This window comes from Apteryx rowi, unplaced genomic scaffold (genome assembly GCF_003343035.1).
Source record: "Apteryx rowi isolate R43461 unplaced genomic scaffold, aptRow1 scaffold_14, whole genome shotgun sequence".
Lineage (NCBI taxonomy): Eukaryota > Metazoa > Chordata > Aves > Apterygiformes > Apterygidae > Apteryx > Apteryx rowi.
Window position 1 is genome coordinate 3,153,242 of NW_020447641.1, and position 14,446 is coordinate 3,167,687.

Below are 14,446 nucleotides of genomic sequence, written 5' to 3' on the forward strand. Positions count from 1 at the left end.
GAGTCCTCCTACATATCAATAATCTACCACTTAAAAAATTCTCTTACTGGAAACTCTAGAAACTTAACATGTTTAGACATTTGATCATGATCTTTAGGCCAGCAGCAGACATGAATTGCATTTCTGTGAAACTCATTCAAATACAACTGAAGTTGCTGCTCTAACAACAAATGTTAAAGCTCTGAATCCCATTGTGCACTTTGAGACAGCTTCATAAAAGAAGTGACTGATAATGCAGAATGCAGGCTGACATGATTAGCCTGTATTTTAACCAAATAAGGAATTGCATGTCATCCAGGTAAAAATCTTACTCACAAGAAATAATTCTTTCATCTGTCTCTTCCATGAAAARACAATTGTCTGAAAGCATGAGAAAATATACTTACTTGGATAAAAAAGCAGGAAAAAGAAAACTTAAAGTGAGATGGAAACTGCAAAGAAGGGAGACAGTTTAAGCCTGAAGTTGAAACCTGTAGTCTCTGACTTCAAGCTGATGGCAGCGTTTCTTGTGTCTCTGAATCTTGGGRGGGTGTGCGTTCTTGTCTGGGTTCTTGGCAGGGGTGGAGAGGAGTTTAGGGCAGAAGTTATCCTTACTTGAAGAGCCATGGAATAAGTTTTAACTCCCAACTGTTTGAAAAATAGTCAGTGGTAGGGGAAAAAAGGCTTTCAATCCAAGCTCTTGTGTTGGAAGTCAACTGTATCCATTCCCTTTGCCACCTGGAGTGCTTTTAATGCTGCTTTTTGAAAGTGCTGCTTATAAAACTGTAGATATTTAGTTTTGTCATGAATAAGTGTGAGCTGTTCTTCCCACATGTGGTCTAGTCACAAATGCGATACCAAAATCTTAACTTTCCAGATTCTGTTCGTATAGGGATTACCATTCATTGCCTCAAAAAAATCTCTCCTCCCTGCTCTCTTACATCTACAATTTCATGCCATTTTCTTCTAWTCGAAATAGCCTCTGCTACTAAAACTGGTGTTCTCTGACTTAGCTGATCTGAGTTTGCCAATAAAGCAAAGACCCCCTAACCCAGCATGTAAGTGTTCTTCCCGGATCCAAAACTTATGTATTTGCCCACCTGGGGATAGTTCTTGTGTACATTGTGCTGGGCTGCTAACCTGACCACTTCCGTTGTCTTCATTCCYGTCTTGCTTTGTTTTCCCTTTCCTAAATTTTTGTTCACATCCACATTTGCTTTTTCTTCTCCCTTTTGTGTCTTTCTTAATCCTTATGACTTTATTTTACCATTGATTGCTACTAGTTTCTACCTCCTGAGGGCTGATGCTTTGCTCCCAAAATTTTATGAAAAAGATCTAAGCAATARTATATTGCTTAGGATTCCTAAAAACATATCTAATGGTCTGATTCCAATTTATTTTATAGGGGAGACGCTAGCTGTCTTTTACTAAGTAGTAGGGGTAAGGGGGAGAAACAGGAAGTTCTTATTTAGGTTTTAAAACTACTTTGGAAGATAAATAGAGAGAAAAAAAAAAAAGCCGACATCATACAATTTGCCAATTGTGACTTCTAGAGCTCACTCTGCTGTTCAGAGCTAGCATCTTGCCTGGTGAGTTACCATACGCAGAATGACTGCATCTGTAACCTGGTACCGTGTTCTGTTTTGTTTACATAAAGGTAGGTTGATTTTTTTTTTTTTTCTGACATCCTGAAAATAGGGAAATATTTAGAAAATGAAGCATTCGCTTGAATGATTTTTGTGAACAAACAGCTGGTTAGCTCCTTTGAGSAAACGGAAGCAGGGATATCTATTAAAAAATGCTAAAAACGTTGAAGATCAAGAATCTCAGCACATGTACCAGTAAATAATGAACACAATAGATTTCAYGAAATTCTCCTTACGAAATTAAACTATGATTTCAGATTTTCATCTGGAAATGTGCCAAAAGTGTCTGAACTCCCCCTCTCTGCCCCCACCCCCTGCTGTTAGCAGCAAACAAAATCAGCAACCTGCAGGTTAGCATAATTTCTTGCAGTATGTGGCAGCCAGCACATAATTTAATAAAGGGTGGGGAGAGGATGGGGAAACCCTGATTTTAAATCTCCCTTTCTATACCATGTGTTGTGCATTGGGTTATAGATGTTATATGATGATACAAAATACACTTTCTTCATGTTACCTTAGAAACTGGAAGTAGCAGGCATGTTGCAGGACAGAGAATGTTCTGCCTACATACTAGATTTATCTGATACATACTACTGTGACAGCTATATCTACAATGGAAAAAAATTCTTTTTTCTTATTTGAAGCAATAATGTGCTTACCTTGTTGTCATCTTCCAGATTGCAGAGGTCCTCACTACCCTGACAGACTGAAAATGTCAATGTTGGTTACGTAGTGCCAGGCACTTAACTATTCTCCTGGTTATAGAGAGAGACAGGAATGGCCAGTGAGAGCTCAGCATCTCTAACTGTCAAGCCTGATTTTGAATTTAGGTGCTTTATTTCAGATTTCTATTTCTGAAGAATTTGACCTAAGTGACAAATCAGTTCTGATGTTACTGTTATTACTGTGCACAGAGGGAGAACTCTGATCTTTTCAGGATCAAAATAAAAACTGAGCAGTTACTGAAAATTAAACAAGATGTATTCAAAACTTCAACTGCTTCATGTTCCAGCTGCCAGCAAACTGTAGCATGTGCTGTCTGCAGTCAGTGCTGATATTCATTGCTGTCTCTGAGAGCTCATTTATCAGCATAAATAATAGAAACACTTCCCCTACTTTTTTGCAACTTCCCCTGCATGCCCTTTCTCTCTCTGACCCTTCCCCCTAGCCCTAGGAAAGTATTAGTTGGTAGCTTTTAACAAAAAAAGGTTCTCATGAGAAGTCCATGTTCATTCTAGACAGACTTGCAAAACTGAGATTTCGTACCTCTTCATCGGAGTAGATCTGACTGCTTCCCACCTGAAGTGCTCTGCATTCACAGGCTAATGATGTTGACCTTCAGTTTTATACTTAGAAACTAAGCCAAATGAAGCAAATATCAATGTGTCCTTGTACTACCTTGGCATTTTGCCTTGATTAAGAGTCAAAATGATATTGATCTTATTCAGCTGGAAAGTTATGAAAACAGGCAAGAAAGTATGAAATCAGCTTGTTACTTGGGTATGGTTAGTGCTGAAATTGGAAGATGAAGCCCAGACTGGCAAAGCTGTGGCAGTGCTGGGGACACACTGCATGAAGCTGGAGCCTGCTCCCTGCCCTTTCCTCAACATCATGTTCTCCCTTAAAGTCCAGTGACCTCAGACCAAATCAGCATCAGGAAGTACATGGATAACAGAGAACGATTGTGCCTACTGCTAAAATATTGCTCAGAAAAAGATCAGATAAGTCACCAGAAATTAGTGAAATGCATTTCATTTAAGATATTCTATTTAGTAGGTCAAGAGGTGGAGAAAAAGAAATGAAAAATATATTTTTGAGAAACAGGAGCAGCTGACATCTGACTTTCTTCATGGAAAAAATATATTGATAGTTGAAGATCAGCTAAGAGCAAACAATCATTTAAACTGTACTTTGGGTAGCTTTAACAGGTGTATCTGCAGTTTCTAAAAATTAATGTCTACCTAAATATTTTGTCTCCCCCAAAAAAGAGACAGTTTATGTTGTAAAATGTGAAATGCAAGAGGAAAAGGTGAGAGTTATCTCATTGGAGTATTTTCATTGGGACTGTGCAAAATACAGTAATTTCCCATAAAACAGGAGGGATAGTGAGCAGTGAAGCGTCCGTGTAGTGCAGTGAGGCTAGTAATTAGAATGTAGCTAGACAAAACCACAAGGGGGTATGTAATAAAAGAAAGCTTTAATGTGATTTAAATACCGTGACGGAGTTGCATTCAGTGACAGCCTGGTCACCAAGTACAGTGCGACATAGAGATCTCTATAGAGATGTATCCCTGCGAAAGACTTCTGCATCAGCCATCTGGCTCCGGCTCCAGCAGCCCAGCTCAGCGAATGACACGTAGCCCTGTGGGACACAGCAAATTTGCTTAAACATAGGCACATCATCTTTTCATAACAAAAGCTTGAATATGGCCCTAATTTTGCATCATGTGGGAGTATGTCATTTAAAAAAGATTAAAACCAAGTTATGGTGTATTTTGGACACATGCCTATAAATCTTCTTCGTGAGCTTTTATTGTTCACAAGTGCAATGGGTGAGGTATTTGCTGGGCAACGTGGGTTGCAGAGAAGCATTACACTTTTATGCAGGGTGGTTAGTAAAAGTATAATATGCATCCAGAGTTCAAAAAGCGTAATAATGGCAAGGCTGTGCAAGTTGAACCGTCCTTCTTCATAGGTCCCATTTGGCAGAGTTCTTCTGCTTTTGAATTCTTAAAAATAGGCACCAGTTTTCCTATGGTCTGTATCTTAACTCTATTTTTGGTAATGGTCTAGTTTCTTCTGTCCAGCATGTGAATGATGGGGTGGTGGTGGTCGTGATTTATTTGTTTCCATTTTTTAACTTCCCCATTATCTACCTAAATGTTCCTGAAATCTGGCGTGTGTGTGTGTGTGTGTTGTTCTCTAAAGAATAATGGATTTACCTACCTTATTCTGGTCCTTGAAGAGAGACCATCACAAGCAGCATGCAAGGCAGTCGCCTTTTCTGAAATCTCAGCCCAAAACATTATGCCAGCTTTCCAGGAAGTAACTTCTTTCTTTGAGAATTGATTTCAGTTGCTTCACTTTTCAACTGTTCTCATGGTCACTGTTGTTTCCCCCTTATGTTTCTCTCCCCCGAATGTATCACTTTTAAAAATATTGGGTTTTTTTTTCCTTGCATGCCATAAAAGGTATAGGCTGCTTTTGTAGGGCTTTATTTGGGCCGCAYAATTTTTGTTATTCAAAACTCTTCTGTGAAGTCAACAACCGGATAAGTTATAGAAATAACAACTCTTAAATATTGTTTTGAAAAGTAAGGGGGTTTCAGATGTTCACCTATGTAGAGGACAAAATGCAGAGACGAAAGGCACAATTTAAAGGCAAATGAGATATTGGAGTTGCAGAAAACCTACACATCAAAGCAACCAAACGGAGATAAACGCCCAAATCTGTCAGTAAACTAAATGTTAGCAAATGCTAGAGCTCTCTAGAACAATCTTCTCGGTTCTGCTGAGAAGTGTGAAACACTAAACATTGCAAATGATTATGCAAGCCAGGTATATTTTACTCATGTTTTCTTCTTGCTTCTCAGCACAAAGAAAGCAAAAAGAAACAGAGCTGTTTCCTATCCTTCTTGGGCTGAAGCAGCAAAAGCTTTTGCCATGGGAAATTCCCTAAGGGAGCAATGAGCCTTGGTTACAAATGGTGGTCTGGTGATGAAGAAATCTGGGAAGCTATTCAGCCAAACAGGACCACTGGCCAGCAAAATCAGCAATACCTAGACTAAGAGCTGTATACCTGTTTCATCATGGTAGCATGATGGTCATGAGCATGAGGACCCCCGTCCATCCTTGCTGTGCTCCAGGAGGAAGTGCAGGCCAACCTGGCATTTGGAAATCTGCCTCGTGACCTTCTCCAAGGCTGGCACATTGGCAGAGCAGAAGGTACACAGCTTACTCTTGCTCCTTTTGTTCCAGAATAATTAATGATGTCATTAACTGGGTCTAGAGCAAACAAATGTGGACATTGGTGGAGTTAAATGGGTAGCAGTGCAGCTGCTGCTCAGAAAACAAGCTTGTTTTCCTGATTTTATGTTGTACTTTTTCCTTTACAGTATGTTTCACTGTTGTCCTATGCTGATTTTCAAGCATAATGACTGCTCTGAAATGGGTGGGATCAAGAGAAGACTCAGTTTAGCTGATTGAGCTCCAGCAGGTGTAAAGAAGACTAACACGGTGTTGGAGCTGTGTATCTCCAGACAATGGAGATCCTTGGCTTTCTGTCATACTTCTATATGCAACTGGGATGTGCAGTTATTTCTGAACAACCACTTGTCCTGTTGGATGCTATTGCTGCTGTTCTTAAAGAAAGTTAATAAAGAGTGACTTTTCAAAAGTTTTCTTCATACTTCAAGTGGATGGAGGGAGGAAATAATACAAATAAATCAACTGTGAGGACAAAAAAAGGATAGTCTGAAAAATTGTCAGTAAATATGCTGGATAATCAGTCTCCAGGTCATTGCATTTCTAGTTGTCCTGGGCAGTGTTTAAACATGCCATGGGAATTAAGGGAAAAGCATCTCTTTCATAGAATATTACAATAAAGATCCTTTCCAGCAGCTGTATATGACTAGGGTAAATAAGGCAGTGCAGTAATTCAGATGCCCCATCTAACAGTTTCATTCAGATGGAAATTATATCAAACAGGCTGATGCAGGTATGGGCTCTATCTGCAACATATTGAGCAACCACAACAAAAATGGAAAGCAACAGCTGACCAACTATATAATTCATTTACTGTGTCCTACAATAAGCCTTACAGAGAAATTTATGGAGCAGATGGGCAAGAAATGTTCCTGGCCGTACGTGCTGGAGTCTTTTCATAAACAGATATAAGTGAAAGCATCCTAGGAATTCCTTACTAAGGCTCTTGGGTAGTGTTAAAAGATAAAATAAGCCTGCTGAAGAGGATTCTTGAACCTTGAAATAAAAATGTCATTGACACAATTAAAGAATAATATTTGTCACTGTTATAAATGTAGCATTTGCTCATCTAACACACCTTATAAAAGATCAGGATGATGTAATTAGAGCATCTGGTGCTCCAAGTGAGACTAAATTTAGAGTGCCCCCATATGGGGTTAGAAATAGGGATGTCCTTTACAGGGATTTTCACTAACCAATGAAAGCGTTAAGATTTTACTCTTCACTTCAAAGAAGGATACCAGTAAGATCACGCTAGCTGATTGTCATGTGATTTTGTGGATGGACTCCTAGGCCATGGTTGTGAATCTTGTCAGACTGCACTTGGACATAGGTGGTAGGGCTGGATACGGGAGAGGAGGAATGCAGCTTTCCTTCCTTTCTGGATTTGCTCTCAAGGACAACTTGCAACGCAGCATCAGTGCTATTGCAGAAATAATGATGTCCAGCCTCCCTTGGGCCAAAGGAGAGGCACAGGCTGGCAAGGGGAGAGGGACCTCTGTAAATCTGTGCTGTGACTTGTCAGCACCTGAGTTTCCTCCTTTCTGAGGGGGAATCAGGGGGAGCCAGGTTTGGCTCTGTGGCTGTTTTACACTGCTCTCATGTTGCACACACAACAGGCTCGAAGCACTAGGGCTGTAGGCTGCGTGCCCACAGCTTGTGTGATCACCTTGCTGTGCTGTGCTTTGAGTGTGCACAAACTGGGGCTGTGGATTTGGGTTTGAGGGCACCTGAGCTGAGGTGGCTTCCTTTAGCATTTGCAATTGCTCTGAACCTTCATTGCCAAAGAGAATCATTTATGACTCAAAATGGCAYGAGATCTTGTTTTTTCATCTCTTTCACAATTTCAGAATAAAAATACCAGGAGAAGAAAGGCTGTTACTGTTTCTGTCCCATTTAATGTATTTTGATTGATACAAAAATTAAATGAAACATTGAGCATATATATGTATATACATGCACTCACACACGTTTGTACAGGAAATACTAATAATTTACAATGGCATTCTCCCACTGACTTAAGTGGGTACAAAAAACTGGATGTTTATTACTTTTGAGATGAAGGTCTGAGATTAACTTGATGGATTGTGATTCACGTTATTCCCCAGAAGTTATTCGTTCCATGCTTTCAAGTCTAATAGTAACTCTCAGGGTTTTTTTTGTCCTTTCTAAAATCAGTGTAAAGGAGATAAAAAGTTAATTCTAGAAACAGTGTTTTTCCTTTATTTGAGCATACTGTTAGCTCTCTGATCACTGTATTTACATGTCTTATTCCACCCTCCCACCTTCTGTCTATTCTGTCTCTTAAGAATATAAGTTCTTTGAGAAGGGAAGCATCTTAGTTTTGTATCTGTATAGCTTTTGGTACTAGGGTTTTCATCTGAAGTCTCTAGTCAGTAATACAAATAAACAGTAATAATCAGAGTGATAGTTTGTACTGAGCAACAATAAATTGGACGTACAAACAGCCTGACAAGATGTGGCTGGTTAACAATTACTTTTTTGGAGGGGAAAAAAAAAGTTGTTGTCACAGGGTTATTTTCAGCTGGTTTTGTGCCATGATTTTCTTCTTGTGTGATAACAGTACATTATAAGATTTATTTCATTTACAGTATTTGAGGCCGTTAGCTACAAGATGCTAGACACACTAAATTATATAGTGTATAGAGCATATAATTATGATAGGAGGAGAATAACGTTACTRATGTAAGAGTATGAAAGGCCTGAAGCCCTGTTTTATTATTCTGTAAATATGCTGTGCTAGAGGCTCTTAAAGCAAGATGAAAGTACTTTTTTTTTAATGTTCATTACAAAGGAGTCCTTCTCACACTTGAATGGGTGAATCCACCTCTCTGACTGTGACTTCGTGTGGCCGCTTGTCTAGAGAGTCCCCAGAGGTCAGCTGTAATAAAAGATTATCAAATACCGAGAAATGATAGACTTCTATGTGGTAATCAAGGTCTGCTCATAAGAAGTGCCAGGTAATTTATTTACCTTCTAGAAATAAAAGGGCAGAAATTGAACAAAGTAGGACATTCCTTTCTATAGAAATCTGCAGTAGAAAACAATTTTAAAGAATAATTATTAAAATAATGAAGATAACTTAAAAATTGAAAAAAGGGTAGAGTTGAAGTGCCAGATTTTCCTAATACAAAACAAGACTTCAGTTGATTTCATTGGTGATAGTGGAAAGTGATGCATATTAACTATTGTGTGAAGAGCTTCCTTGCATACTATGCGTAAGACTGGTGGTTTGAAATTTTTAGTTCTATACTCAACACTGTATAACTAATTCCTGATCTAGTGTAAGCTGCTTATGAAACTAATTATGATTAAAAGGTACAAAAAAAATAACAAGAAAGTGGTAACTGTGTATTTGAAAATTCTTCTTTACATCAATCTTTAACATCACAGGAAACACAAAAGATAAAAGCTGACTAGGGAAGTAATTGAAAATTGTAGAGAAGTGTGGTTAGAAGGGTAAGAAGAGATTTAGGTTTAGAGAAATATAATATTTATTAGAATTGGGCAAAAGTTGTTTAGCACATTGCTTATTTACTGGGAAAAAATGATTTTTACTAAAACTATTTGCAAACTCAGGTTGTCTCACTAAATGCTTTTTTTTTTTTTTTTTTTTTTTTTGAGTCTAGAGTGACAAAGTGAAGCCGTGATGTTTGGGTTTCTGGCCCTCTGTCATGCAGTAGCCCAGCGATTACGATCCATAGCCAGGAAGGGGGACTCAGGTTCTGCTTTAGCTGTTGATACCCCGATCACCTGTGTTCTGGGATATACCTTAACCACCGTGGTGTGGTGCATTTGAGATGCTTTTAATTTACTGAATCTGTTCCACTTTTCACAGAATACCTCAGCACTCACCAAACCGCAGGGCAAACATACACTAGCGCTACAGGCTGGAAGTTCAGCTGCTCCAGCATGAGATGGGGCGCCTGAATTGCCCTCACAGGTCCAGGTAATGCCCAAACACCTGCCCAAAAGGGAACAGAGACAAAAGGAGACAAAGCGAGCTAACCCTCTAGTGCACTGCTTGTAAYGCTTTCCTCCGAGATGAGAGATGGAGGTTCAAATCCCTTCAGGCAGAGAAGGGATTGAACATGGATCTCCCACATCCTGGGTCAGTGCCCCAATTACTGGGTTAGTGGATAAAAGGGGAATGACAGTAGCTGTGGTGAATCTAACCTCTTATTTCTTTTTTGTTTTGTTTTGTTTTGTGTGGTTTTTTTTAATTGCAAGTACCTGAAATAAAACATTTTGGCTCAAACAAAGCACTTCCCTTGATGCAAAATTTAAAGGTTTTGTTTTGTTTCAGCAAAGAAAACTGGAAAGTATTATTTCAGATTGATCTGAATGTGGGTTTTTGCTCTTTTTAGTTTCATGCAAATGTTTTACAGAAGAATCAATTATTAGCAAAAACCTATTCAGAAATGTTCAAAACATAATTTGGGCTTTGTCAGAGGGCATTTGCCTATAAAATCACAGCCCAAATCGAGTTCCAGCAATGCAGCTGCATCCAGTGGAAGGAAGTACCCATGATTCTGCTGCAGTACTGCTTGGCTGCAGTCGTAAAATATGCTGCTACCTGAGAATAGGCTGGGTCAGCTACGTGGGTGTACGTAGTATCTGGACTTGACTGAATGCTATAGGGTATGTAAGTAAACTGATTTAGAAACAATTTAATAAACAAGTGGAAATCTATATTCAGTTAATGCCTTTCATCAAAAATATGGGGAGCAGCGAGTGTTTGCAGGAATTTAGGGTTTAGTGTGTTTAGATGCTTCCTTTGTGGCTGGACAAGCCAGCAGATCATCAGATTACCACACTTTAATTAAATATAATCATTGGAATGAAGAGAGGTGTGTTGTGAGGACAGAGAGGATCAACATCTTCAGACCAAAAAGCTTAACACTGTTGTGAATTCTGTTAAGTGAAAGTGAACTATGAACATCTTTGCTATACTTCTTAAATATTCAGAATTGTGTTTCATTTTTATTATTCATCTAGTATTTGGGAGTCGGTCATCATGGCCAACATGGCTGTAGAAAGCAAATGTACATGGTTATTCTACTTTTATTATTCCCATCTTTGTGCCATTGTGGAATCCAATAGGTCTGTTCATTATATTTTATAAATGACCTAAATGTACATGGAACATTACAACATGGAAAATATGACAACAGTAATGCTATTGAGCAAAATCCCTGTCCTGGGAGCTTGCTATCTGAAGGCCTGAATATGTACATTGTACTCAGGAGAGAGGAGTGTGTAGATGTTATCTCCACCCGGCTTAACACAAGATTTGGGGTTCTGGCAGATGGGAAGAAAAAGGAGTTGAGAACTGAACTGAGATTCCAGAGACAAAACATGTGGGTTTGAGCATCGCTGATGAGTTTCTGATGCCCTGAAAAACTCTTTGGAGATGGGAGTGGGGAGGATTTGAGTTCCTTGTTCTAACTAATGGAAAATGTTCTGGGTTTTTCTTTTGGAAAAACAAAAAGCTGCGAGAGTTCACATTTCATCTAATTCAAAATGATCATTAAAAAAGCAAAAGCCAAAGAGGTTTGGATGCTGAACTAAATAATCAGTAACTCATACAGCGTTGCTTAGCACTTTCAGGTGCTACATACTTATTCTCACAGGATCAGGCCCTGAGGGGACACTAGGAAGAGAGATGCTTGAAAGGAACATATGGAAATTAAATATGAAATAAAAGCTCACGTGGTGGTAGGTTTACTGTTCAGGAGCTGTCTGGAGGCGAGGAAGCCTAGACTGCATGCAATAGGAAGTAATAGCAATTCAGTTGCAGTCATGTTAAAGTAATCCATGCAGTCATTTCCTCCTGGTGAGGATATGTAACACATCCCCAGACCATGCCTCTTGTCAAAAAGGCGGAAGATACCTATGTGTGCATGTTGTGGATAGACCAAAGATGTGAGAGGTACAAGGAACATATGGGGAGAAGCCACTGAACAGAAAGCTACAGAAGATGAAAATACATTAAGGAAGGGCTGATATTTTTGTGATAATAATGGCCGGTTGTTCATCATTAGAAGAAACATTGTTTCCCCAAGGTCACTTGAATTTTTGTCAGGATCACAAAGCTGTTCTAATCTCCACTGGTATTAGATCTTGAATTAAATGCATGCTGGCATCTGCCAGGATAAGTACCTCTGTTTTTCCCTCCTACCCTTATAGAACACTTYGTTAATTTGGAAGGAGTAAAGTTCTGGCAAACCCCAAGCCCTACAGAAGGGTTTGGGGGCTCATTGAAACATCTTCTACAAGAAAGTGGTTGGTATTACACAGAAAATCAGCACCTAGCTGATTCTGATTCCCATTGGTCTTGTGCTGGTAATGTTCCATGGACTTTCTGATCTATATAAGTATAGGTGAGATTTGAGTTCAGTCACACAGCTACAGGTAAATGAAAGTGATTTTTTCCTTTGTCTAAATGGAATGATCTACTCAGGGAGAATATGTTACAATTTTAGAATAGGGTTCTCCAGGACAGAAAAAGCAAATCTTTAAGCTATTGCTTTTTCCCTCCAAGGTAAACATTTTTCAAGAAGGATGCCACATCAGACACTAGTGAAAAAGACATTATTTTCCTGTTTAAACCTATACACAATACTGCTTTGTCTCAAACAGTTGTCACTATTCTGCAGACCCTTAAGTGAAGCTCTGTCCTTCCCTCCCCCCCAAACTTCAATTGGACTTGAGTACCTTTTTATCCACAAATGTCTCAGCTGTATGAGCGCTACTGAGTCAAATCTGAACTTACTAGTTTAAAGTTTCACCTTGCATTATCAGTATTTTTATTAACTACAATGTATTRTTATTATCTGATATGTTGCTAAGCCCAGTGCATTTGTTACGGTACAAGAGTTGTGTGTGAGCAGCTCAAGTGTCACGGGCTTATTCAAGGGTTTTTTTTGCTTTACTGTAGCTAAGAGTTAATAGCAGCCTCTGTCGCATTGCATCTCCTGGCAGTCTTTGCTCCTTTTATGTTTCTTGTTCTCTGGGGTTTGGTAGATGGGTGTGGATTTTACTGTCACTCACCTAAATGTTTATTCTTCTGTGGCAAGCATTTTAAAATCTGAAGGGGCTGTCATAGACTTCCTCAGTTAAAAGGGTAGTTGGAACCCCCATCGCATCTGGTCTGAGGTTTCTTAGCATTTACACAGGGATTGATTGGTCATTGTTTACTGGGGGGGGGGGGAACCCGAGAAAGGCCACTTCGTTGTTTGTATCCAGTGTTTTTTGCAAGCAAATTGTCAGGATAGGCAGAACATCTTTGATACTTTGTCCCTTTATCAGAGTCCAAGACAGTTGATGACATTATATTGGGCATTCATTTTAGATCTGCTGAGCACACAAAAATCAATAGTTTTCCATTATCGGGTCTGGCTGGGTCACTGGTCTGTCAATGAGCTGTTACAGTTGTGGTACAAGGGTGAACCTGACCAGTCAATTGCTGCTGACAAGAGGAAAACACGCTGACAGGCACTAGAACAAGTCAGAACACAGATTTGCACTTTGGTTTGCCATCCAACGAGGTTCAGAGCAGGGCCACTTTGGAGGTGTAGGGCACACGCAGTGGGAGCGGGGCCTCCTCCCTTCTGTGCAGCGCGAAGGCCTTCCCTTTGCAGGGAATTAAGATTTGTTTCCATAGGCTCAAACCCTGGAGAATTCACTCACTGGAGATGAAGGAACAAAGTTCCTGAGCACTGGGCTCTTGGAGGCAGGAGAGATGTGTCCAAAGGGAAAGTGTGGCAGGCAAGGCAGCTTGCTGTGGTGGTCCAAGCTGGAGAGCGCTTGGCTCTGGGCYTCCTTGTCCAAGGCAACGGATCGCGTTATCCTGGGCATAAATCTAACGAGCAGGGTTAACTCCAATTCTCATCTGTCTCTGTGTTTTAACAGTGACTTCCTATCAAACTTGAGAGCTGAATAAAAATAAATATTTAGAAATTATTCCAATATTATGATTTTTAATTTTCAACTTTATTAACTTCTTTCAAATGTTAAATCCTGGCCGTTTTATTTATGCCTCCGGTCTTCTGTTTGATTCTCGCAGAAGTCAATATTCACTTGTGTTCCATCATCAAACAAAAAACTGGTAATCAACTTTATCACTGGAAGCCAACTAGCTGGGTTTTAGAAAATACACTACCCAAAAGAAAAATCATTTTCTTTAAATGAGAGGAGAGGGGAGGATTTTTAACAGAGAAGAGCAAACCTTCCTTTACTGGTAATTAGAGGTACCAGTCTTACATGACTTGCAGCATTTGGTAGCTCAGAACGCATCAGATCTTTTACAGCATTAATTAAAAAGAATTTATGTTTTTTTAATAAAATGCTTCATGTTTTAGCCCCTTTCTTCCTCCTACCAAATGTGATTATGGGGGCTGAAGGGAATTCAGGTTAATATGTTGACACACTTAACAATGCAGGGTCATGTTGCACAATACGCTTGACTGGTTTGGTTCAGTACAGCCCCTGACAGGTCCTAATCAACCACTGCCCTAAAGGCAGAGGCAAAGAGAGGATTTTAATTACTGCTCTATACACGAGTTTGCCAGCATTAAATTGAGACATAATTAGGCTTCCGAATTTTAATAATTGTCCTAGCTAATTGGGCAGACAAGTACGTTCTGCAGCGTGGCGTGATTAGATAATTAGTATTTCCAAATGACAAAATCGGGCTCTTGATTACGGAGTCCAGAAGAAGGGGGAAGGCAGCGGCGGCTCCGCGCCAGCCTGCGCGTGCAGAGCCCCGCCGCGCCGGCGACTCCGCGCCCGCGGAGGCGGGACGAGCCGCCCCGG